The following is a 26,358-nucleotide window of genomic DNA, read 5'->3' as shown; positions in this document are numbered from 1 at the left end:
GGGCTGTATACTAAAGAGAAATCCAAAAAAGAAATGCATTTCCTCTGATGTCACGACCACAGTGCTCTCTGCTGACCTCTGCTGTTCATTTTAGGAACTGTCCAGAGTAGCATATGTTTGCTATGGGGATTTTCTCCTGGTCTGGACAGTTCCTAAAATGGACAGCAGAGGTCAGCAGAGAGCACTGTGGTCATGACTGTGGTCAGAGGAAATGCATTTTTTGGGGGGATTTCTCTTTAGTATACAGCCCCTAAAAAGTACTGGAAGGATTAAGATTTTTTAATAGAAGTGATTTACAAATCTGTTTAAATTTCTGGCACCAGTTGATTTACAAAAAAAAAAAAGTTTTCCACGGGAGTACCCCTTTACAGGCGAAATCCAGTGGTAGACAACTTATCCCCTATCCGCAGAATTAAAGGGGTACTCCGATGAAAACCTTTTTTCTTTTAAATCAACTGGTGGCAGAAAGTTAAACATATTTGTAAATTACTTCTATTAAAAAATCTTAATCCTTCCTGTACTTATTAGCTGCTGAATACTACAGAGGGAATTCTTTTCTTTTTGGAATGCTCTCTGATGACATCACGAACATAGTTCTCTCTGCTGACGTTATTATAATAATAATAATAACGCTTTATTTATTGTTGTCCTTAGTGGGATTTGAACCCAATTTCCCAGCACTGCAAGGCAGCAGTGCTAACCACTGAGCTACCATGCTGCCCTTAGCATACATCTGCTATGCATGGTTGCTAAAATGGACAGAGCTGTCAGCAGAGAGCACTGTGCTCGTAATGTCATCAGTGTTCCAAAAAGAAAGGAATTCCCTCTGTAGCATTCAGCAGCTAATAAGTACTGGAAGGATTAAGATTTTTTTAATAGAAGTAATTTACAAATATGTTTAACTTTCTGCCACCAGTTGATTTAAAAGAAAAAAGGTTTTCACCGGAGTACCCCTTTAATAATTTAGTGCAGTGGTTTTCAACCTGCGGACCTCCAGATGTTGCAAAGCTACAATTTCCAGCATGCCCGGACAGCCAACGGCTGTCCGGGCATGCTGGGAGTTGTAGTTTTGCAACATCTGGAGGTCCGCAAGTTGAAGACCACTGATTTAGAGCTTTGCCCTATGGTCCACAGGGCTGCACATTATACAACATCTAACATACAGAGATTCTCTCCCTCCAACAAGTCTCCTAAACATAGAGCAGTGCAGAAATTTTATATACTCAAAACATTACACACATAATAATATATACTGCAGTATAATTTAGGGATGCCATAGAAACACATGATGTCGGTAATGGGCATGTATCACGTAATGCTGCTAGTTTAATAGAAGGATTCAGCATCAGATTTCTATAAGCGGTAACAACACTCCACCATAATCTGCTGTAAGCATCAGAGGAGCTGCATGGAATGCACTTTTCCTTCTTGCCACCAGGGGGAGAAAACAGAAAGAAAATAACACCAGACAGGAAAGTAATGGAAAATCAGGGAACAATAAGGAAGCACAAAGCGAAGAATAACAATATACAATATACAGGGTGGGCTGCATGCACCATGGTAGAGAAATGAGGAACGCCGTGCATATTACTGTAATATGTTCTATATGTAGGATACTCTGTATCAGCCTTGTAATGTAAAGAAACAGCGGTGCCTACACATTTGTTTTTGTGGGATTTTAGATAATTTTGTTGCATTCTGAAATGATGTTTTTATTTTATTTCTCTTAGTAGCTACTAGTTTATGATGATTCTGACTAGAGATGAGCGAACTTACAGTAAATTCGATTCGTCACGAACTTCTCGGCTCGGCAGTTGATGACTTTTCCTGCATAAATTAGTTCAGCTTTCCAGTGCTCCGGTGGGCTGGAAAAGGTGGATACAGTCCTAGGAGACTCTTTCCTAGGAATGTATCCACCTTTTCCAGCCCACTGGAGCACCTGAAAGCTGAACTAATTTACGCAGGAAAAGTCATCAACTGCCGAGCCGAGAAGTTCGTGACGAATCGAATTTACTGTAAGTTCGCTCATCTCTATTTCTGACCACAGCCATTTATAATACTGGTGTCTTCTGGCGGGGAGGCTTTGTGCCCATTTATGTACTAGATCCAGGGTGTAACTGCTCCCTCTATAGCTCTGCTCCTGATTCTAACCTGCAGGTCTCCATATATTTCAATTACATTATGAAGGGCTTCCATCTTCTTAAAGGGGTACTCCGGTGGAATTTTATTATTATTTTTTTTTTAAATCAACTGGTGCCAGAAAGTTAAACAGATTTGTAAATTACTTCTATTAAAAAAATCTTAATCCTTCCAGTACTTATTAGCCTCTGTATACTACAGAGGAAATGCTTTTCTTTTTGGATTTCTCTTCTGTAACGACTAGAGATGAGGGAATTTACAGTAAATTCGATTCGTCACAAACTTTTCGGCTCGGCAGTTGATGACTTATCCTGCATAAATTAGTTCAGCTTTCAGGAGTTCCGGTGGGCTGGAAAAGGTGGATACAGTCCTAGAGTCTCCAGCCCACCAGAGCACCTGAAAGCTGAACTAATTTATGCAGGATAAGTCATCAATTACCGCGCCGAGAAGTTTGTGATGAATCGAATTTACTGTAAGTTCGCTCATCTCTAGTAACGACCACAGTGCTCTCTGCTGACCTCTGCTGTCCATTTTAGGAACTGTCCAGAGCAGGAAAAAATCCCCATAGCAAACATATGCTGCTCTGGACAGTTCCTAAAATGGACAGCAGAGGTCAGCAGAGAGCACTGTGGTCGTAGAAGTAATTTACAAATTTGTTTAACTTTCTGGCACCAGTTGATTTAAAAAAAAGTTTTCCACCGGAGTACCACTTTAAGGCCTGGTCTACACTGTGTAAAATATGTGCCCATATTTATTTACGCTCACTGTTTGGCAAATAAAATACGCGTCTTTTTCACGCTATGTGAACACAGCCTAAGGGCGGAATTATATAGGGCAATCATCAGTCAAATAGGCTGACATCACCCTGTTTGAATATCGATTCATCAAGTTATTTTGACTTGTGTTGTGTGCGAATATTCGAAATGCTAATTTTTACTGTGAATATCGGCACTTCGCAATTTTGCGAATATTTAGAATATAGTGATATATATTCGTAATGACGAATATTTATTTAATTTTTGCGAATAAATGCGAATATGCAAAGATTCGCAAATATTGCCACTTCCAGTCAGAGGACACTGATTTCTCCCTTCTTTTAGGTGAAATATATAATTGCGCATGCACATTATGCACATTTCATTAAGAATTTTCGAACATAGCGAAAATGCGAGTTTCGCGATAATAGGACGGATGAATATATTCATCCATATATTCGTGAAATATCGTGAATTCGAATATGGCCCCTGCCACTCATCACTAATTTTGACCTGTCAAGTAATCCTTGCTCATTGGCCGCACATCTACGTTGAGTAAATAAGCTTTGACCTACGACAGTGTTTCCCAACCAGGGTGCCTCAAGCTGTTGCAAAACTACAACTCCCAGCATGCCCGGACAGCCAAAGGCTGTCCGGGCATGCTGGGAGTTGTAGTTTTGCAACAGCAGGAGGCACCCTGGTTGAGAAACACTGATCTACTAGTAATGAGCGGCAGGGGCCATATTTGATTTCGCGATATTTCGAGAATATATGGACGAATATTCGTCCTATATTCGCGAAATTCGCATATTCCCTATGCTCGTTCTTTTTGTTTTTTCATGCGAAAGTTTGTAATGAAATTTGCATAATGCGCATGCGCAATTATATCTTTCACCTAAAAGAAGGGAGAAATCAGTGTCCTCTGACTGGAAGTGCTGATTAGAGATGAGCGAATTTACAGTAAATTCGATTCGTCACGAACTTCTCGGCTCGGCAGTTGATGACTTATCCTGCATAAATTAGTTCAGCTTTCCGGTGCTCCGGTGGGCTGGAAAAGGTGGATACAGTCCTAGGAAAGAGTCTCCTAGGACTATATCCACCTTTTCCAGCCCAGGGGAGCACCTGAAAGCTGAACTAATTTATGCAGGATAAGTCATCAACTGCCGAGCCAAGAAGTTCGTGACGAATCGAATTTACTGTAAATTCGCTCATCTCTAGTGCTGATATTCGTGAATTTGCATATTTGCAAATATTTGCATATTCGCATATATTCGGAAAAAAAACGGACATATCGTCATTACGAATATATATCACTATATTCTAAATATTGTGAAATCCCAAAGTGACTATATTCGTGGTAAAAATTAGCATTTCGAATATTCACGCTCAGCACTATGATCTACAAGATTCAGCAAACAACAAGCCATTTAATGGACGGATTTATTATTATTAATAATAGTGAGTGTGAATCCACGCTTATTAGACCAAACTTCCTTTCTGCATTAAAGGGGTACTCTGGTGGAAAACTTTTTTTTTTTTTTTTTATTTAAATCAACTGGAACAAAAGTTAAACAGATTTGTAAATTACTTCTATTAAAAAAATCTTAAAGGAAAACTGTCTCATATTTTCTCCCGAACTATCCACAGGTACTGGTGGATAATGCGGGAGACGCTGATTAAAACGAGCCCTAACTTGGTCTGATCCGCGCCGCCGTTCGCCCGCAATTGTAGTTTTAATCTCTGTGTATGTCCTGCTGTAACTGGCAAAGGCGGGGCTTCTGCTGGGTAACGGACACTGACGTCAGCGCCGCTCATGAATATTCATCCCTCCCTCTGGTCAGGAGCGGCGAAGAGAGGGAGAACAAAAGGGATGAATATTCATGAGCGGCGCTGACGTCAGTGTCCGTTACCCAGCAGAAGCCCCGCCTTTGCCAGTTACAGCAGGACATACACAGAGATTAAAACTACAATTGCGGGCGAACGGCGGCACGGATCAGACCAAGGTAAGGCTCGTTTTAATCAGCGTCTCCCGCACTATTCACCAGTACCTGTGGATAGTGCGGGAGAAAATATGTGACAGTTTTCCTTTAATCCTTCCAGTACTTATTAGCTGCTGAATACTACAGAGGAAATTCTTTTCTTTTTGGAACACAGTGCTCTCTGCTGACATCATGAGCACAGTGCTCTCTGCTGACATCTCTGTCCATTTTAGGAACTGTCCAGAGCAGCATATGTTTGCGATGGGGATTTTCTCCTACTCTGGACAGTTCCTAAAATGGACAGAGGTGTCAGCAGAGAGCACTGTGGTCATGATGTCAGCAGAGAGCTCTGTGTTCCAAAAAGAAAAATAATTTCCTCTGTAATATTCAGCAGCTAATAAGTACTGGAAGGATTAAGATTTTTTAATAGAAGTAATTTCCAAATCTGTTTAATTTTCTGGTACCAGTTGATTAAAAAAAAGAGTTTTCCACCGGAGAACCCATAGTTGGTCAGTAACAAAAAACTAAGGACATCCCAAGGACACTCATTTCCAGGGCACAGTCTTGGAGACACATGACGATCTTGGATATTAGGGATAACTGTCTTGGATATTAGGGATAACTGTCTTGGATATTAGGGATAACTGACTGGTATTGACTTACATTGTGCCTGGTCATGATTTATGACATGCTGAGGTTTAGGTTGAAGACGTTCTTGCACATGGCACAATAAATGAACATAAACCTGTCAGGGGACAAGTGCCACAGGAGACCCCAGTGTCACAACATATAGAGTTACAAGGGGGAGGTCTTATTCACGAGAGCGCACAAAGTATCCAAATACAAATAAAGAGAAAAAAAATAGACTTTATGAGAAAGACAACAGGGTAGATTACATCCTGTTCAGATCTTCAGTTTTAATAGTTTCCTTTGATATTTCCTTTCCTAGAGGCATTCCTGAGGTAAATGGAGCCATAAAAGTGGATGGTGTTTAGCACAGTGGACAGTGTTTGGATGAGTCTCCTTTTAGGGTAATTCATATGGTCCCTAAGGTACATGTGCGATCCCTGCTGTTCACACGGTCGTCTGTCCCAGTTTTTTTTATCCCCGTTTTTTTGTATCCCCGTTTATCCCCGTTTCGGTCCCATTCTTGCAGGCCTTGAACGGATTCAAAACGGTTTTAAAATAATCTCATTCATTTCAATGGGATTTTCTTACAATCCGTTTTCATCCGTTTGTACCCGTCCACTCTCATTTCCGCTTTTTTTTACGGCAGAAAAAACGGCACATTCAGTCTATGGAAAACGGATGAGCCTTAAATGTCAGTTTTTTCATCCGTTTTTACTTCTGAGCATGATTTCATCTGTTTGCATCCGTTATTGTCAGGTTTTTTTTAAAGTCCACTTTTATTTTTGACGGGAGAAGAACAGGACGGGTGTAGATGGCCGTGTGAACGCAGCCTTACTAAGAAATTTTATATATTATATATATAGTGCTATCTAGTTTGACTTTACTGAATTAATTTTGAGATCATGATTTAAATCAGTGTTTCCCAATCAAGGTGCCTCCAGCTGTGGCCAAAATACAACTCCCAGCATGCCCGGACAGCCTGCTGTCCGGGCATCCTGGGAGTTGTATTTTGGCCACAGCTGGTGGCATTCTGCGTATGTGTATGTGTGTATGTATGTATGTATGTGTGTGTATGTATGTGTGTATGTATGTGTGTATGTATGTGTGTGTATGTATGTGTATGTATGTATGTATGTATATATGTGTGTGTATGTATGTGTGTATGTATGTGTGTATGTATGTGTGTGTGTGTATGTATGTGTATGTATGTATGTATGTGTGTGTATGTGTGTATGTGTGTGTGTATGTATGTGTGTGTATGTATGTGTGTGTATGTATGTGTGTATGTATGTGTGTGTGTATGTATGTGTATGTATGTATGTATGTATGTGTGTGTGTATGTATGTGTGTATGTATGTGTGTATGTATGTGTGTGTGTGTGTATGTATGTGTATGTATGTATGTATGTGTGTGTATGTATGTGTGTATGTGTGTGTGTATGTGTATGTATGTATGTATGTGTGTGTGCGTGTGTGTATGTATGTATGTGTGTGTATGTATGTGTGTATGTATGTTTGTGTGTATGTATGTGTGTGTGTATGTGTGTATGTATGTATGTATGTGTGTGTATGTATGTGTATGTATGTTTGTGTGTATGTATGTGTGTGTGTATGTATGTGTGTATGTATGTATGTATGTGTGTGTATGTATGTATGTGTGTGTGCGTGTGTGTGTATGTGTGTGTGTAGGTTCCAGCATCATGTCCAAAAGGCTAAAGATATTAACATGAAACTTGGCACACACGTTACTTATATGTCAACAACAAAATTAGGATAGATGATTTAACCAATACTCACCCCTATTTGCCAGGGTCAGGGTTTTTGTTTAAAGGAAAACTGTCACTTGTTTTCTCCCGCACTATCCACAGGTACTGGTGGATAGTGCGGGAGACGCTGATTAAAATGAGCCCTACCTACGTTCTCCCGCAATTGTAGTTTTATTATCTATTGAAATCTTCCTGTAACTGGCACGGGCGGGGCTTCGGCGCTTAATTGGCACTGACGTCAGCTCCGCTTATGAATATTCATCCCCCCTCCCTCAGTTAGGAGCAGCAAAGAGAGGGAGAACTGGAGGGAGGGGGGATGAATATTTATTAGCGGCGCTGACGTCAGTGCCAGTTAAGTGCCGAAGCCCCGCCCGTGCCAGTTACAGGAAGATTTCAACAGATAATAAAACTACAATTGCGGGAGAACGGCGGCGCAGATCCGGACAAGGTAGGGCTTATTTCAATCAGTGTCTCCTGCACTATCCACCAGTACCTGTGGATAGTGCGGGAGAAAACAAGTGACATTTTTCCTTTAACCGCTTAAGGACTTAGGGCGTACCTGTACGCCCTAAGCCCGATCCCGGTGTGAAAAACGGGGTCACACCGTGACACCGCATCACACCGGGTCGGTCCTGGCTGCTAACGATAGCCGGGACCCTGGGCTAACAGCGCGCGGCATCGAGCGTTGTGCTGAGCGCTGTTAACCCTTCAGATGCGGCGATCAAAGCTGAGCGCCGCGTCTGAACACGAAAGTAAACGTTCCCAGCAGCTCAGTCGGGCTGATCAGGACATCGCGATAAAATCGTGATGTTCCGATCAGCTGGTACGCAGGCGGAGGTCTCCTTACCTCTCTCTGCGGTGTCCGATCAGGGATTGATTGCTCCAAGCCTGAGCTACAGGATTGAGCAATCGAGCCCCTATCTGACTGATCCCTGCAAAGCTATGGCTTTGCAGGGATCAGCATAGGAGATCAGTGTGTGCAGTGCTATAGGTCCCTATGGGAGCTATAACACTGCAAAAAAAAAAAAAAAGTGAAAAAAAAAAAGTTAACAAAGGTCATTTAACCCCTTCCCTATTAAAAGTTTGAATCACCCCCCTTTTCCCATAAAAAAAACAACTGCGTAAATAAAAATCAACATATGTGGTATCGCCGCGTGCGAAAATTTCCGAACTATAAAAATATATTGTTAATTAAATTGCACGGTCAATGGCGTACGCGCAAACAAATTCCAAAGTCCAAAATAGTGTATTTTTGGTCACTTTTTATATCATGAAAAAATTAATAAAAAGCGATCAAAAAGTCTGATCAATACAAAAATGGTACCGATAAAAACTTCAGAACACGGCGCAAAAAATGAGTCCTCATATCTGCCCGGATGTAGAAAAGTTAAAAAGTTATAGGGGTTAGAAGATGAGAATTTTTAACATATACATTTTCCTGCATGTAGTTATGATTTTTTTCCGAAGTACGACAATATCCAACCTATATAAGTAGGGGATCATTTTAACCGTATGGACCTACAGAATACTGATAAGGTGTCATTTTTACCGAAAAATGCACTGCGTAGAAACGGAAGCCCCAAAAAGTTACAAAATTAAATTTTTTCTTCAATTTTGTCGCACAATGATTTTGTTTTTCCTTTCGCTGTGGATTTTTGGGTAAAATGACTAATGTCACTGCAAAGTAGAATTGGTGGCACAAAAAATAAGCCATCATATGGATTTTTAGGTGCAAAATTGAAAGCGTTATGATTTTTAGAAGGTGATGAGGAAAAATGAAAATGCAAAAACAGAAAAACGCTCAGTCCTTTAGGGGTTAAAGTCCCATACAAATCTATGGGAAATATATGTTACTGCATAACTTCCAAACGGCTGGAGACATTTCGATAATACTTGGTCACATGTTACTTATATGTCCACTTAAAACATAGGATAGTTAATTTATCCCTTAACTACCCCCATTTGTGAGTGTCGGGGTTTTTGTTTAAAGTCCCATGCAAATCAATGGGAAATGTATGTTCCCACATAACTTCCGTACGGCTGGAGATATTTCAATAATACCTGGTACACATATTACTTATACGTCAAATAAAAAGATATGATAGTTAAATTAACCCTTATCTACACCCTTATATAAAAGATGGGTTTTTGTTTCAAGTTCCATGCGAGAATATGGGAATTCCAGTATCTTACTCCACAAGCTTCGCTCTGCATCTCCTGGTGAATGTGTCAATCCGGCTTGCAAGCCACACCCCATCTCACAAAGAGAGGAGGTCGGGCTAGGAGATCGAGATATGAGGTCAAGATAGGAGGACGGGATAGGTGGTCGGGATATGAGGTCAGGATATGAGGTTGGGATAGGAGGTCGAGATAGGAAGTCAGGATATGAGGATGGGATATGAGGACAGAATATGAGGACGGAATATGAGGTCGAGATAGGAGGACAGGATATGAGGTCAAGATATGAGGACGGGCTATGAGGACAGGATATGAGGACGGGAGGTTGAGATAGGAAGACGGGATAGGAGGTCGGGATATGATGACGGGATATGAGGAAGGGATATGAGGACGAGATATGAGGATGGGATATGAGGTCGAGATATGAGGATGGGATATGAGGACGGGATATGAGGATGGGATAGGAGGTAGGAATAGGAGGACGGGATAGGAGGTAGGAATAGGAGGTCGAGATATGAGGTCGGGATATGAGGACGGGATATGAGGACGGGATAGGAGGTCGATATATGAGGTCGGGTAATGAGGACGGGATATGAGGATGGGAAATGAGGTCAGGATATGAGGACTGGATATGAGGTTGAGATATGAGGACGGGATATGGGGTTGGGCTATGACAACAATATATGGGGATGGGATATGAAGTCAAAAGCTTCCTCCTTTGTTGATTTTCCTCCCCAACAAGGATGAGGAAGGAAAAACCGGGCAACGCAAAGGCGATATTTCAACTCACTACAGAGCCATTTGAAAATAGCTCTGAAGGCAGCTGAAACGTCACCGTTGCACTTTTTGATGGAAAAAATTTTGAATTTATTTTTCACTACCTTAAGGAATGCTATGGTGCCCTTTTTTGTGGATCTATTTTGCACAAGGTGCTTATGTTGACTGCACCTGGAAAGTGCTGCTTTTTTGTTGTAGATAGATGGACATAAAATAGATAGATATATGGACAGACAAAAAGGAGATGTACAGTTTATGAGATAGATAGATAAATAAATAGATAGATAATGATAATATAGGGGCACTTGGCACGCAGGACGCGCTGGTCGCTCATGCGTCATGAAAGTGTTTGATATCTGGACGGAGCATGGAAGCGTCCTAGCGATTTAGGCAGCTGGTGGAGCGATGTTGTTTCCTCGGCCGCTGACCCCCATGTAGTAACCTGTATTGATCGAGTAAATGAACAAGCAATAAACACTGAGCAAACCGGCTCCATTAACCCAGTTATTAACAATAAAGCTAGGAACTTAATGACCATATACTTTCTCTGTGCTAGATGGAAAAATATAAATCTACTGGCAGAATATACTATGGCTGAAGCCCAGATTATAGGATTTATCTAGGAAAGGTTGATAATTCGTGATATTTACTATTAGGTTAAAGGGTACCTCTCATCAAAAAAACTTTTGACATATTATAGATTATTGTATGCAGAATAACTTTACAATTGCATGTTATTAAAAAATATGCTTCTTTCTATTTAATTTTCCACTTTGAAGAAATGACCACTAGGGGTCTCCCTACCAGTCCTGGCAGCAAGCATTTCAGACTCATGCTGGAGTCCTAAACACTACGAGCTGCCAGTCTGCTTTGTTCACAAAGGAGAACACTCAGAGCTGCCAGCCTGCTTTGTTCACAGCCTGTTTGGCTGTGAACAAAGCAGGCTGGCAGCTCTGAGTGTTTAGGACTCCAGCATGAGTCAGAAATGCTTGCTGACAGGACTGATCGGGAAAAATACAATAGAAAGAAGCATATTTTTCATTAACATGCTATTGGAAAGTTATTCAACATTCATTAATCTAAAATATATCAAAAGTTTATTTGATGGGAGGTACCCTTTAACTTAGTAACTCGTAACTGAACTGATGGAACCCGTCACTGCCTCTTCTTTAAGGGTGTGGGACACATCATTATCAGGAGTACAAAATTATCATCTATATAATCTATATTCTCTATGGAGGAGATTTATCAAAACCTGTCCAGAGGAAAAGTTGCTGAGTTGCCCATAGCAACCAATCAGATCGCTTCTTTCATTTTTAACGAGGCCTATGCAAAATGAAAGAAACAATCTGATTGGTTGCTATGGGCAACTCAGCAACTTTTCCTCTGGACAGGTTTTGATAAATCTCCTCCATAGAGAATATAGATTATATAGATGATAATGATGTGTCCCACACCCTTAAAGAAGCGGTAGTGACGGGTTCCGTCAGTTCAGTTACGAGTTACTATGTTAACCTAATAGTAAATATCCCGAATTATCAACCTTTCCTAGATAAATCCTATAATCTGGGCTTCAGCCATAGTATATTCTGCCAGTAGATTTATATTTTTCCATCTAGCACATAGAAAGTATATGGTCATTAAGTTCCTAGCTTTATTGTTAATAACTGGGTTAATGGAGCCGGTTTGCTCAGTGTTTATTGCTTGTTCATTTACTCGATCAATACAGGTTACTACATGGGGGTCAGCGGCCGAGGAAATAACATCGCTCCACCAGCTGCCTAAATCGCTAGGACGCTTCCATGCTCCGTCCAGATATCAAACACTTTCATGACGCATGAGCGACCAGCGCGTCCTGCGTGCCAAGTGCGAGCACAGGAGACGCCATCTGTACAGCTGGCCATTCCTCTCCGTGCAGCTCATTACTCTGTGATCTGTTTATTATGTCTGGTCTTGGTGATGATACTCTATGTAAGGGATTCATTAAGGAGGATTATTAGTGTATAATAACGTACAAGACGCCTCTACGTCCTACAAAAACAAATCGGTAAAAATCAGAATAGGGAAAGTAAATGAGTCACATTTTGCGGCAATTTAAAATTAATTGGTCCACCATGTATAAAGCGTGGTGTTGTCCTAAGTCAGTCAATGAATGGGGAATTTGTGGTATTTTGAATAACAATGGACCATTCGCTATAATGAGGTCAGATTATTATAATGCGTTGAGAGCGAGGGCTGGCGAGGTGGTGGCACCACATACACCAACCTCACCATTACATGACAAAGGCTTGTACCTATGCATACAGTATACTGCAGCGTTTCCCAACCAGTTTGCCTTCAGCTGTTGCAAGACTACAACTCCCAGCATGCCCGGACAGCCGAAGGCTGTCCGGGCATGCTGGGAGTTGTAGTCTTGCAACAGCTGGAGGCATCCTGGTTGGGAAACGCTGCAGTATACTGAATAAAGTGGCATTAAAGGGGTACTCCCGTTGAAAACTTTTTTTTTTTTTTTTACATCAACTGGTGCCAGAAAGTTAAACAGATTTGTAAATTACTTCTATTAAAAAAAATCTTAATCCTTCCAGTATTTATTAGCTGCTGAATACTACAGAGGAAATGGTTTTCTTTTTGGAACACAGAGCTCTCTGCTGACATAATGGCCACAGTGCTCTCTGCTGACATCTCTTTCCATTTCTAGGAACTGTCCAGAGCAGCATATGTTTGCTATGGGGATTTTCTCCAACTCTGGACAGTTCTTAAAATGGACAGAGATGTCAGCAGAGAGCACTGTGGTCATGATGTCAGCAGAGAGCTCTGTGTTCCAAAAAGAAAACCATTTCCTCTGTAGTATTCAGCAGCTAATAAATACTGGAAGGATTAAGATTTTTTTAATAGAAGTAATTTACAAATCTGTTTAACTTTCTGGCACCAGTTAATAAAAAAAAAAAAAAAAGTTTTCCACAAGGGTAGCCCTTTAAGGCCCAGCATAGCTTAGTGATGGAGGCTTGAAGCTTTTGAGCCCCAATGCAAAGATTGTAACAGGGCCCCATGTATACCATGAGTCATTTAAAATACTGGTGTTTTCTTAAGTGGCAGAGGTGTCTTTGGGGCCCCATTGGGCCCCAGGGCCCAGTGTAACTGTTACCTCTGTAGTTACACCCCTGCAAAAGTTTTGTCTGTCTTTACATAAACAATGTATGTGAATAAAGGGTAAAGCCTGAGCCCATCCATACAAAATTGGATGCATCCAGAAATACAGTAGAGGGCGCATACAGAAGTTCTATTCGGTATGAAGGCAGTAGAAAAACAAATAAAGGCACGCTCCATTGGACTCTATGGGGGACATGTATCATTATTTGTGTATGGTAGAAGCATTTTACCCCTTTTCTAAATTATGTGCAGAAGCGCTAAATTTATCAATCAAGCGCAATGAGCTTCATAAATTGCGGGTAAATATAGTAATCTCCTCAATCCACTCTTTGGAAAATAGAATCGATGATTTAGAGCATCTTGCTACGTTAAGTCCAAGATGGCTTATATTTGCGCAAAAAAAACAGCTCTTGCGGCAAAATTTTTGGTGTAAAGGAAAAGTACGCAGTTAATAAATCAATGTGTACTATAGATGTTACTCCAAGGTACCCCGATTCGGCCACATCTGGAGGACATGCTCTACCAAAACGTGCGCAAAAAAATGTGCAAAAAAAGGGCGCAAAATTTTGCGCAAAAAAATACACACAAAACAGGGGTAAATCTTTGATACATGTCCTCCTATATGTATACAGGGAGATATTTGAAGAACACTGTGGGGGCATTTTATCAACTAGCGTGCACCTGCAAAAGTGCATCCACAGTGTTTCTTTATTTTGCAAATTGATTTGCGCCAAAATTATCATGTAATTTTGCGCTATTTTCATTCTGTCTGCTGGCTTCATTTTTCTTGTACGCTTCCGGAGGCAGTGGTTAGTAGATACACTAGCTGGTGGGTTCAATTCATCATGTATCATATGCGCAAAATGTACTCCAGTTTATAGCGGTCTTTCTAGCACTATAAAGAAAACACACTGAACTATAAAAACGAGTAGTGTGAAAAATAACATAAAATCGATAATATAATAATAGGGGTTACATGAATAAAAACAACTGTCCCTTCTAGTGTGTATCAGTGAACCCCCTTAAAGGGGTATTGCAGGAAAAAACTTTTTTTATATTAACTGGCTTCAGAAAGTTAAACCGATTTGTAAATGACTTCTATAAGAAAAAAATCTGAATCCTTTCAGTAGTTATCAGCTGCTGAAGTTGAGTTGTTCTTTTCTGCCTGATAACAGTGCTCTCTGCTGACACCTCTGCTTGTCTCAGGAACTGTTCGAAGCATTAGAGGTTTGCTTCGGACAGTTCCTGAGACAGATCAGCAGAGAGCACTGTTGTCAGACAGAAAAAACAACTCAACTTCAGGAGCTGATAACTACTGGAAGGATTAAGTTTTTTTTATAGAAATAATTTACAAATCTGTTTAACTTTCTGGAGCCAGTTGATAAAAAAAAAGTTTTTTTCCTGCAATAGTCCTTTAAAGTGTGTGAGCTTTTTACCTTTTTTTTTTTTTTGCAATATCCAGGGGCTTCCAGTCATTTGCACAAATTTATAAAGTAACATGGGCAACATAATAGATTTTGCGCAGCATCTGGGAAGACCACACATCTGCAGGTTTCGTATTGCGCCCGTAGGCTTCATACACACAAAAGACACACTTAAATGGGCATGCTCATTAAAACCAATTTTTGCTATTGCACTCCTTATGGTAAATAAAAAATATTTCTAATATACTTTGGTTAAAAAAAATGAAGTTTTCTATGTTATATTTGTGCTTAAAAAAGCTCAAGAGCACATTTTCCCCCAACTTGTACAAAGACTTTGGACCGAAGCCCAAACACAGGAAGTGCAGCCTGGAGTGCTGAGTGGGGTGTGTCCAACCAACAGCATATGGCAGTTAAGTGTGAGAGGAGCTATGATTGGATGAGACTGGTCACACCCCATCAGCACTCCAGGCTACACTTTCTGTGTTTGGACCTCGGTCCTAAGTCTGTGTATGAGATGGGGGAAATGTGCTCTTGAGCTTTTTTAAGCACAAATAAAACATAGAAAACTTCATTTTTTTTAAACAAACTAAATTAGAAATATTTTTTATTTACTATAAGGAGTGCAATAGCAAAAATGTATTTTAATGAGAGTGACCATTTAAGCTATGTGCCTGTGTATATCATCGACTCTATGCAGCATCTATACAACAGAGATCCTAAATACACCTTGCACGAGCTCCCATATAACATAATGCAATAAAAACGTATGCACATGCCTATTAAGAGATTTGGGGAGATGCTTATTATGCAGATTAATAAAGAAATGGATTAACCTGACTACAGGACATTACAGTATCACTATGTAATATCTCTTATCCATACAGATAAGGCAGGATTGCCTTCTTACTAAGTACGAAACGGAGAGGGATCTCTAAACAGATACCAGCGGATGATTTTGTTTGAAGGCCGTCCAAGAAAACAATACCCTTGGCAGCGGTTCATATGATTCCTTCAATTCATTGCTGGAGCATTTAACCCTCCCCCATATTACAGCCTGACTAACGCTTGGAGCCTTGGCCAGCTGTCTCAATTAGTGCTCCCCGGTTTAGGAGACCCCCATTTTCTAGGCTAAAAGACGTTCTCTGGCTGCCAAGTTTCAAGTGTATTATTTGTTTTTTTACTTTCAAAGGAATTTGCTGTGTTTGTGACACATTTGAGCTTTCTAAGCCTTATTCCAATCATAGTAAAAACCCTTACCATTACTTTTAGCATTTCTGCTACATTGGAATTGCTCCACATGACGAGTGTTGAAACATTTTCCAACTAGACAATACGATTATAGTTAGGCCAATATACTTTCCACCATTCAGTTTCCATTAGGCTAAAACAACCAGGTTGTCCCTCCCGATGGGTGTGCTGATTGGCCCCTAAACACCAATGATACGCACCAAAACTGTTTAAAAGCAGCAATTACTGCTGAGCACGGCATTTAAAGGGGTATTCCAGGAAGAAACTTTTTTTTTTTATATCAACTGGCTCCAGAAAGTTAAACAGATTTGTAAATGACTTCTATTAAAAAAATCTTAATCCTTCCAATAATTATCAGCTGCTGAAGTTGAGTTGTTCTTTTCTGTGTGGCAACAGTGCTCTCTGCTGACATCTCTTCTTGTCTCGGTTTGCTATGGCAGTGTTTCCCAACCCAGTCCTCAAGGCACACCAACAGTCCAGGATTTTAATTTTCCCTGTTCTATTCCAATGGAGTAACTGAAAAACCCCAGAATGTTGGTGTGCCTTGAGGACTGGGTTGGGAAACACTGTGCTATGGGGATTTGCTTCTACTCTGGACAGTTCCCGAGACACGTGTCATCAGAGAGCACTTAGACAGAAAAGAACAACTCAACTTCAGCAGCTCATAAGTACTGAAATGATTAAGATTTTTTAATAGAAGTTATTTACAAATCTGTTTAACTTTCTGGAGCCAGTTGATATATAAAAAATAATTTTTTTTCCTGAATAACCCCTTTAAACAATTAAATGACTGACATTGGAGTGATCACCAATGGCGGTAAATACCAGAAGGTGTTAGCTGCCGATGGCAGTTGGCACCTGCCAGGTATGGTGCTGGCTTTGCTCCCAAGCTCATGCCATACTCCAGTGTTTCCCAACCAGGGTGCCTCCAGCTGTGGCCAGACTACAACTCCCAGCATGCCCAGACAGCCAAAGGCTGTTCGGGCATGCTGGGAGTTGTAGTTTGGCCACAGCTGGAGGCACCCTGGTTGGGAAACACTGCCATTCTCCCTCACTCAAGCCATGCCATGATGGCATATCATGGTCAAGAAAGAGTTAATATGCACGCCATATTACAACCATCTTAAATCAGCTTAAAGGGAACCTGCCACATTGAAAATGCATTTGAATCTGTAGGCCTCAGGTTATAGAGAAGGGGGAGGGGGGCATAGAAGATTCATATATAGTTTTGTGGGAAATTTCCAGCATAACTTTTCATTTATTCATGTAAATCTCTGCTTGTTCTGGGCTAATTAATCATGTGGGCGGTCCTACTCAGGGACTGACAGCTTTTTATATACATCTATATACAGATAGTGGTCATAGTGGTCAATCACTGATTCGGAACACCCATATGATTACTTAGCCCAGAATGAGCAGAGAATTACATGAATAAATGACAAATTATCCTGGAACTATTCCCACAAAACTATATATCAATCTGCTCAGCGTCTCCTGCTCTATAACATGATGCCTGCAGATCGGACTGGATTTTCAGTCCTTTAGCTGATTTAAAGGGGTTATCCAGAAAAAACTATTTTTCTATATATATATATATATATATATATATATATATATATATATATATATGTATCAATCAACTGGCTCCAGAAAGTTAAACAGATTTGTAAATGACTTCTATTAAAAAATCTTAATCCTTTCAGTACTTATGAGCTGCTGAAGTTGAGTTGTTCTTTTCTCTCTAAGTACTCTCTGATGACACCTGTCTCGGGAACTGTCCAGTTTAGAAGCAAATCCCCATAGCAAACCTCTTCTACTCTGTGCAGTTCCCGAGACAAGCAGAGGTGTCAGCAGAGAGCATTGTTGCCAGACAGAAAAGAACAACTCAACTTCAGCAGCTGATAATTATTGGAAGGATTAATATTTTTTAATAGAAGTCATTTACAAATCTGTTTAACTTTCTGGAGCCAGTTGATATACATTTTTTTTTTCCTGGAATACCCTTTACGATGGTTGTAATATGGACAACACATAAATGATGTAACACCTGGACCCCTGTGGCTTTACCGAACTTAGCTCACCATAGTTCCATAACCTGTGCAGAAACAAGGTGGGAATTTATCACTGTTGGTGGGTGAACTCTTTTTTTGTCCACCTTTTTTTTTTGTGTGGTACCAATGTGTACATGTGCCAAAATTATTAAATAGTCGCATGGCATGTGATACGTATGGTGCTAGTACACAATTTTTTTAAATAACACTTCAGGACAGAACTTTGTATGCTCCCTATAGTCTACATACAATGATTAAAGGGGTACTCTTGTGGAAACCTTTTTTTTTTTTTTTTTTTAAATCAACTGGTGCCAGAAAGTTAAACAGATTTGTAAATTACTTCTATTAAAAATCTTAATCCTTCCAGTACTTCTTAGCTGCTGAATACTACAGAGGAAATTATTTTCCTTTTGGAACACAGAGCTCGCTGCTGACATCATGACCACAGTGCTCTCTGCTGACATCTCTGTCCATTTTAGGAACTGTCCAGAGCAGCATATGTTTTCTATGGGGATTTTCTCCTACTCTGGACAGTTCTTAATATGGACAGAGATGTCAGCAGAGAGCGCTGTAGTCATGATGTCAGCAGAAAGCTCTGTGTTCCAAAAAGAAAATAATTTCCTCTGTAGTATCCAGCAGCTAATAAGTAATGGAAGGATTAAGATTTTTTAATAGAAGTAATTTACAAATCTGTTTAACTTTCCGGCACCAGTCGATTTATTTAAAAAACAAAATAAAAAAATGTACTCCTTTAACTCCTCCCATGGTCTTCATAGTGTCATTTTCAGTTGTGAAAAAATCGTAAGAACTGTAAACGTGTCTTTATTTCCATCATTATACTGCAGTAGAGAGTGTTACACTTATAATAAGACCTCTCCACCTTACGTATGATCCTCCTAAACCTTTTGTTAGAAAAAGCTGTGTATAGTGCGTTTATAGTCAAAGACTCAAAGCCGCGGGTTAGTGACCCGGCGATGTACAACGTGATTTTCTAATCTTCGCCCCATAAATATTTCACGTTCAGTCCAATGAGTTTTTGCAAATAAATAGGAGATAATTACAAGGCGCAGCTGTTGAGGGACACAGTCGGCCCCTATGGGACTGGTCTATACCAATGCAGACATGCTGTTTGTCTTTTCTATGCAAGCCCCCCCCCCCCCCACCTTAGTTTTCCATTAACCCCTCACATACCAACACATAAAAAAAGATGAATCACATACTGTCTAATCTCATACCTTTTGGTGAGTCTGCCCTTTTAGACAGTTCTTAGTTTATAGCGGTCTTTCCAGCATCGTAAAGAAAACTCGCTAAACTATAAAAGCAAACAGTGTGAAAAATAATATAAAACCGATAATATAATAATAGGAGTTACGTGAATAAAAACAACTGTCCCTTCTAGTATGTACCAGTGAACCTCTTAGTAGACAGTCTATGGCCTACAATAAAGCATTTTTTTTGCGCAATAAAGCCAGTCGCGAAAGAGAATGGGTCTACTTTCATTATTGACAGTGGTCTCCAAACTGCGGACCTCCAGATGCTGCAAAACTACAACACCCAGCATGCCCGGACAGCCGTTGGCTGTCCGGGCATGCTGGGTGTCGTAGTTTTGCAACATCTGGAGGTTACAGTTTAGAGGCCACTGACCAATGACAACACTTTGGAACAGCTGGAGGCACACTGGTCCTAGCATATGGTGAAAATGTGGTGGGATCCTATGGAGCTCGGTTGTTATACCACACACAACCTGAGGACAGGAGTGGTGCTGTTTTTAGAAGAAAGCAGCTATAGGATTTTGTAATCCTGGATATCCCTTAGTACCGTTCACATGTAAAGGATCTGCTGCATATTTTGCTGCATTTTTGCTATCCCTTGACTTCAATGAGTAGGAGAATACACAGCAGCAAAATATGCAGCAAAATACTTGACGTGTGACCCTACACATTCACATGCTCGTAACTTTTCCTGCTGCAATTTTCACATCCATTCACTTCAATGGGTCCGCCAGCAACCTGCAAATCGGAATCTGCCACTACTGCGGACTCATTGATGTGAATGGTGTGAAAACTGAGTTATAAGTGTGTGACTGTACCCTTAAAGGGGTACTCCTGTGGAAAACTTTTTTTTTTTTTAAATCAACTGGTGCCAGAAAGTTAAACAGATTTGTAAATTACTTCTATTAGAAAATCTTAACCCTTCCAGTACTTTTTATAGGCTGTATACTACAGAGGAAATGCTTTACTTTTTGGATTTCTCTGATGTCATGACCACGGTGCTCTCTGCTGACCTCTGCTGTCCATTTTAGGAACTGTCCAGAGCAGCATATGTTTGCTATGGGGATTTTCTCCTACACTGGATAGTTCCTAAAATGGACAGCAGAGGTCAGCAGAGAGCACTGTGGTCATGACATCAGAGAAATCTAAAAAGTAAAGCATTTCCTCTGTAGTATACAGCCTATAAAAAGTACTGGAAGGATTAAGATTTTTTAATTGAAATAATTTACAAATCTGTTTAATTTTCTGGCACCAGTTGATTTAAAAAAAAAAAATGTTTTCCACGGGAGTACTCCACTGGAAAAAAAATGGTGCTAGAAAATTAGACAGATTTGTAAATTACTTCCCGTACTTATCAGCTGCTGTATACTACAGAGGAAGTTCTTTTCTTTTTGAATTTCCTTTCTGCCTGCCATAGTGCTCTCTGCTGACACCTCTGTCCATTTTAGGAGCTGTCCAGAGTAGGAGCAAATCTCCATAGCAAACCTATCCTGCTCTGTATAGTTTCTAAAATGGACAGAGGTGTTATCAGAGAGCACTGTGGTCATGACAAAAAGGAAATTCAAAAAGAAAAGAATTTCCTGTGGATTATACAGCAGCTGATAAGTACTGGAAGGGTTAAGATTTTTTAATAGAAGTCATTTTCAAAAAAAATGTTTTCCAGTGTAATACCCCATTAATGATTAATCCAAAATTATCGTAATTCCAGTTGCTTATTCAAATCCAATTTATCCTTAAAGGGGTACTCCGGTGAAAACGTATTTTCTTTTAAATCAACTGGTGGCAGAAAGTTAAACATATTTGTAAATTACTTCTATTTAAAAATCTTAATCCTTCCTGTACTTATTAGCTGCTGAATACTACAGAGGAAATTCTTTTCTTTTTGGAATGCTCTCTGATGACATCACGAGCACAGTTCTCTCTGCTGACGTTATAATAATAATAACATATTAACATAATAATAACATAACAATATTTATTGTTGTCCTTAGTGGGATTTGAACCCAAGTCCCTAGCACTGCAGGGCAGCAGTGCTAACCACTGATCCACCATGTAGCCCTTAGCATACATCTGCTATGCATGGTTGCTAAAATGGACAGAGATGTCAGCAGAGAGCACTGTGCTCGTGATGTCATCAGTGTTCCAAAAAGAAAGGAATTTCTTCTGTAGCATTCAGCAGCTAATAAGTACTGGAAGGATTAAGATTATTTAATAGAAGTAATTTACAAATATGTTTAACTTTCTGCCACCAGTTGATTTAAAAGAAAAAAGGATTTCACCGGAGTACCCCTTTAAATGAAAGCTTCATTGACTTCAATTGTACTTTCCGCTGCCCTGTTCACACTGAAAACTGACGCTCAATTCAATTCTATCTGAGGATTGAACATGGGCGGCTAGTTCTTCAGGCGGAATGAGCAGCTAAAAGCTCATTGAAGGGGGGCTATTTTTTACTATAATTTTGCCAGGAAAGGCAGGTTAATAAACTCTGCCCTAAGAAACAATACATTTTTCCTGCATGCTAATATACCATTGTTTGGCATTACTGTGCCCAATACTGAGAAGTTATGTAATGCTACCTCTTGAGAATGTGATGGTAATCCAGGAGACTCTGTTCCTTGGTTTGCAGCTTGTCACAATCACTTAAGACACAATGCTTTATAAAGTCATGAAAAGGAGGAAAAAGTCCCTGTCATGTGGTAATAAAAGCCTGAGGGGAATATTTAGTGTGGTGCACTCTGCATTAACTGCAAATGCATGTACTAGATAGTTATAGGGTAAGAAGACATCTCTGGAATAGAACTGGAGTCAAGTTTTTTGTACATGGCACAAGGGTCTTCTCTACAGTCCTTTCATGTGTTGTTACACCTTAGAAAGTGTCCAAATGTAATACTATAAGCTGTAATACTATTGTGGTAGCGGGGTGTGATGAGGGCAGATGTTGTTACTCTAGGGGCAGATGGCATTAACCCCTTGTGTTTGTGACGCCAGGGCATGGTTTAGCCTAAAACCACCCGAAGTTAATAACGCTGGATCCTGGGCTAGGTACGGGGCAATAAAGACTCCGACACCAAGTTACGGATAACGGTAGCTTTACTGAGGGTAGACAGATGGTAAAGTCTATACAGTTCAGCCAGGGCCCAAGGAGGTGACCAGTGACGCAGAGACCTTAAGGGTTTGCTGAGACTTGTAGTAGGACTGGACAATTGAATGCAGACCACGCTGACTTGACAGATGACAGGTACTGAATTGACTCATAAAGCTGTGACTTTATCTTACTTGACTTGATGGTGGCTGCAGGAATTGACTTTGAGGCCTCCAACACTCAGGACACACACACTAGGCGACTGCACTGGACCTCAGCAGGAAGCCTGAGCTCTAAGCTCCAAGAGAGAAGGGCTAGCGCCACCCAGGGCTTATATGGGGGAAACTATAGGGAGCCCATAGGCCACTCTTGGGATCACCTGGACACTGGTACCTCCTGGGTAACAATGACATGACATAACTCTTAAAGATACAACACATTTTATAATACAATACGCTGCAAAACATATGTACAGGGGGGAAACAGGTACAAGGGCCCCTGGGGACACTGAAGGAGGCGGCCTGACAGGACAGCAAGGGTACGGGGCAACATCTCCCGCACTGGGCCATCACACTATGATGGGGTTTATGGTGGCTGTCCACTACCTGGATGGCCTGCAAGGTGGTCTCCAAACTGTGGACCTCCAGATGTTGCAAAACTACAACTCCCAACAGGTCTGGACCTCCACTGGCTTACAGTATTCATATGCACAGATAACTAGTATATTTAGGGAGCCATATATTTGATAACTAGTATAGTTTGGGAGCCATATATTTGTCATGTTCTCATCTTACTCGGATTTCTGAGCGCCATTTAAACAAAGTCAGATCAATTCACATTTTTAGTTACACTGTATCGGCAAACATTTGTTTTATTGGGGGCTGTGGGAGTGTGGAGGATGGGGGGCTGTGGGAGGATGGGGGGCTGTAGCAGTGTGAAGGATGGGGGGCTGTAGCAGTGTGGAGGATGCCGCACCCCCCCCCCCATCTTCCGCACTGCTACAGCCCCCCATCCTCCACACTGCTATACAGCCCCCCATCCTCCCACAGCCCCCCATCCTCCACACTGCTATACAGCCCCCCATCCTCCACACTCCTGCAGCCCCCCCATCCTCCACACTCCTGCAGCCCCCTCCATCCTCCACACTGCTACAGCCCCACATCCTCCCCTTCCCCTGTCATCCTCCACACTCCTACAGTGCCCCCCCACCCCTCTGCCATAATAAACCAGCACTTCCCCACCTGAAGCTGCAGCCCTCTGCAGTGGCGGGATCTCCTTCTGCTGCTTACCGGTAGCAGCCGGGGCAGGGACATGTCCGTGACATCGGGCGTGCATACGCACCGACGTTTTAAAGCGACAGCGTCCTTGCCCCGGCTCATTTAACTTGCCAAGGGACCAGGCAAAGGGGGAGGGCGGGGGGGTCGCATTACTGGCAGCTGCGGTCCGGATCTGGACCGCGGTCCGCCAGTTGAGTACCCCTGGCCCAAGGTCTTATTTTCGGGGTAGGGTTTATATTGCAGCCCACCCCGATAATCCAGCTAGGGCTTATTTTCGGGGAAACAGGGTATCTGGCCTAGACCGCCATTAAGATTTCTCCCGTACAAGACTTATTCACAGAACCAGCCAAACAAACATTTTAGATCTTTCTGCAGTACAATACCCACCTATTTACAAACTCCCCATGTTTACTGTCACACACAGTAATAGTACCCACTTTGCATCCCCATAAAGTTGTTAGGTCCCCTCTGTGTCCCCAAATATAGCTGTAGGCCCCCAAACTGCCCCGCTTTAGTGCTCCACTGCTCCTCTGGTCTGGGGACCTATTGCTATTGCTTAACCGGAAGTTTACTGTGCAAAGTATTTAAAGTGGGATTTATTGTTAATACAAATTGTAAGGTCAAAGATAAAAGTACGATATGGTGTACAAATTTAAAATGCCAATTTAAATGACATAAATGTGTGTAACGCTCATTATCTCTATAGAGTATGGGTAAAATGTCATGCCTCATACAGTACAACAGGCCCTAGAATTAGAATATACTGAACTCTCCACCCACTCAGACTGATCAGTCATAATCTGCTCCACATGGGTATCATAAGTCTTATATAAGTCAATGATCTCTTGTAGCTGCGGTGAGCAATGGAACACCACGTCCCTCACATATACTCCGCACGGGAGAATCACATGTACCATGGGCAATGATCTGTCCATAAATACCACATGACGTGACTCATAACTGGAGAAATGTTGTGGTTATTTACTTCTCAGAAGGCAAAGAGACATCGTAACAACGCGTCTATGGGAGAACTAACAGGCTGTATGAATAAATCCATTAAATGTACTTACCGCGGCCTGGAACTGATCTTATATAGTATACAGAAGACGAGGTAGATCCAGCTTAAATATTGACACTAAACACCTCTTCTCCGTCTCTCCCCATATCAATTAAATGTCTTTCCTGCAACGTCTTGATCCCTAAATTAACCTCCCAGAGAAGAGATTACTGTTTGCAAAAAGAAGAAAGGGGCTTTGAACGTTCCGCCCTTGAAAACAAATTAAATCAGAGAAAAAAAAACACAAGATAATCTTGGGGCATCTAAGAGGATCCCTATATCAATGTGTCTGTGTTCTGCATCTTAATACTGCGTTCCGAGGAACACAATGTTCACCCTGCAAGGATACAATGTAGCTGACCTGCAATACTGTATCATGGCTATTCGGAAAGATGCTGCTTGTGTTCAGGGACATACACAATAAAGGAGCCCTGGTGGGATCATGTTCCAGTGGTCTAAGGTTTCACAGCATACCCGGACTTTGTTTCAGAGGACGCAGCTAAACTTACCATCCTGGGAAAGTACACGCTTACAGTTGTCTCAAAGTTTTCTTAGTTAAAGTCAACATAACAGGCCAACCTTGTCTGAAAGTAGACAGGAAAGGCAGCAACATGGAGGGCTTTTCAAAATATAGCATATAAAGAAAGAAGGCCTCCCCATCCCTTCCTGCAGCACACTACATTATTCAATAGGCTAGAACTGTCATGAGCTAAAGGTGATATGGGCAGAACGTGCCGCCAACGTGAGCGCTCAGCTCCACAACGTATTATTTACACTCAGTAATGCTCCTCTTGTCTTGCCAGGGGCTTTTGTGCATTTTATCATTTGGTCAATACATGACCTTTGTAAAAAAATAAATAAAAAAAATAAGGATTAATGTATGAGTATATACACACACACACTGCATATGTACTGTATATACATAATTTTTTTAATGTTATAATTTACCACAAAATATCCAAAATTTCCAGCAAAAAATGTACCAAAACAACCAAACAATTTTACAATGTCCCCACCCTCCCATTATGTCTTGCCCTTAATGTGTGATGCTCTGGGTAATGGCTTCCATGTTCCTGTGAGGCCATGTTCAAAGACATTACTTTGGCCATTTCTTTGAATATTGAGTAAAATTTTCCAGCCATAATTTTATGTTTGCAAAATTAAATGCAAGGCCCTTCCTTTTGGTCATTTACAGCAAACCTACATAAACACTGTACAGACCAAGTCCTCCCCTTCATGGCAGCATATTCCCTAATGACAGTGGCCTCTCTCAGCAGGATAATGCCCCAACCACACTGCAAAAATTATTTAGGAATAAAGAACAAGATAAAGACTTGAAGGTATTGACTTGGCCTCCAAATTCCCTAGATTTCAGTCCACTCAAGCAGCTAAGCAATATGATGGAAACCAAGTCTGATCCATGGAGGCCACACCTTACTACTTACAAGGTTTAAAGAGAATATGGCAGCTGGGTTATAGTGAGGGTATTGAGCTTTAAAATGAGTGGTCAGAGTTCGTACTGTTTATTCTTTTATTTATATTGCGCTCAAGCGTGCATTGGAGGCGGGGAGTTGG

At 41.0% G+C, this 26,358-nt stretch overlaps 1 protein-coding gene across 9 annotated transcripts in view; it reads right to left on the bottom strand.

The window, feature by feature from the left end:
* IQSEC1 (IQ motif and Sec7 domain ArfGEF 1) overlaps window positions 1–26,358 on the bottom strand; it is an 830,222-nt gene that overhangs the window by 190,866 nt on the left and 612,998 nt on the right. The window lies entirely within an intron of this gene.

The sequence above is a fragment of the Hyla sarda genome, chromosome 6, assembly GCF_029499605.1.
Source record: "Hyla sarda isolate aHylSar1 chromosome 6, aHylSar1.hap1, whole genome shotgun sequence".
Lineage (NCBI taxonomy): Eukaryota > Metazoa > Chordata > Amphibia > Anura > Hylidae > Hyla > Hyla sarda.
Note: the sequence above shows the minus strand (reverse complement) of the source record. Positions and strands in the feature narration are given on the sequence as shown.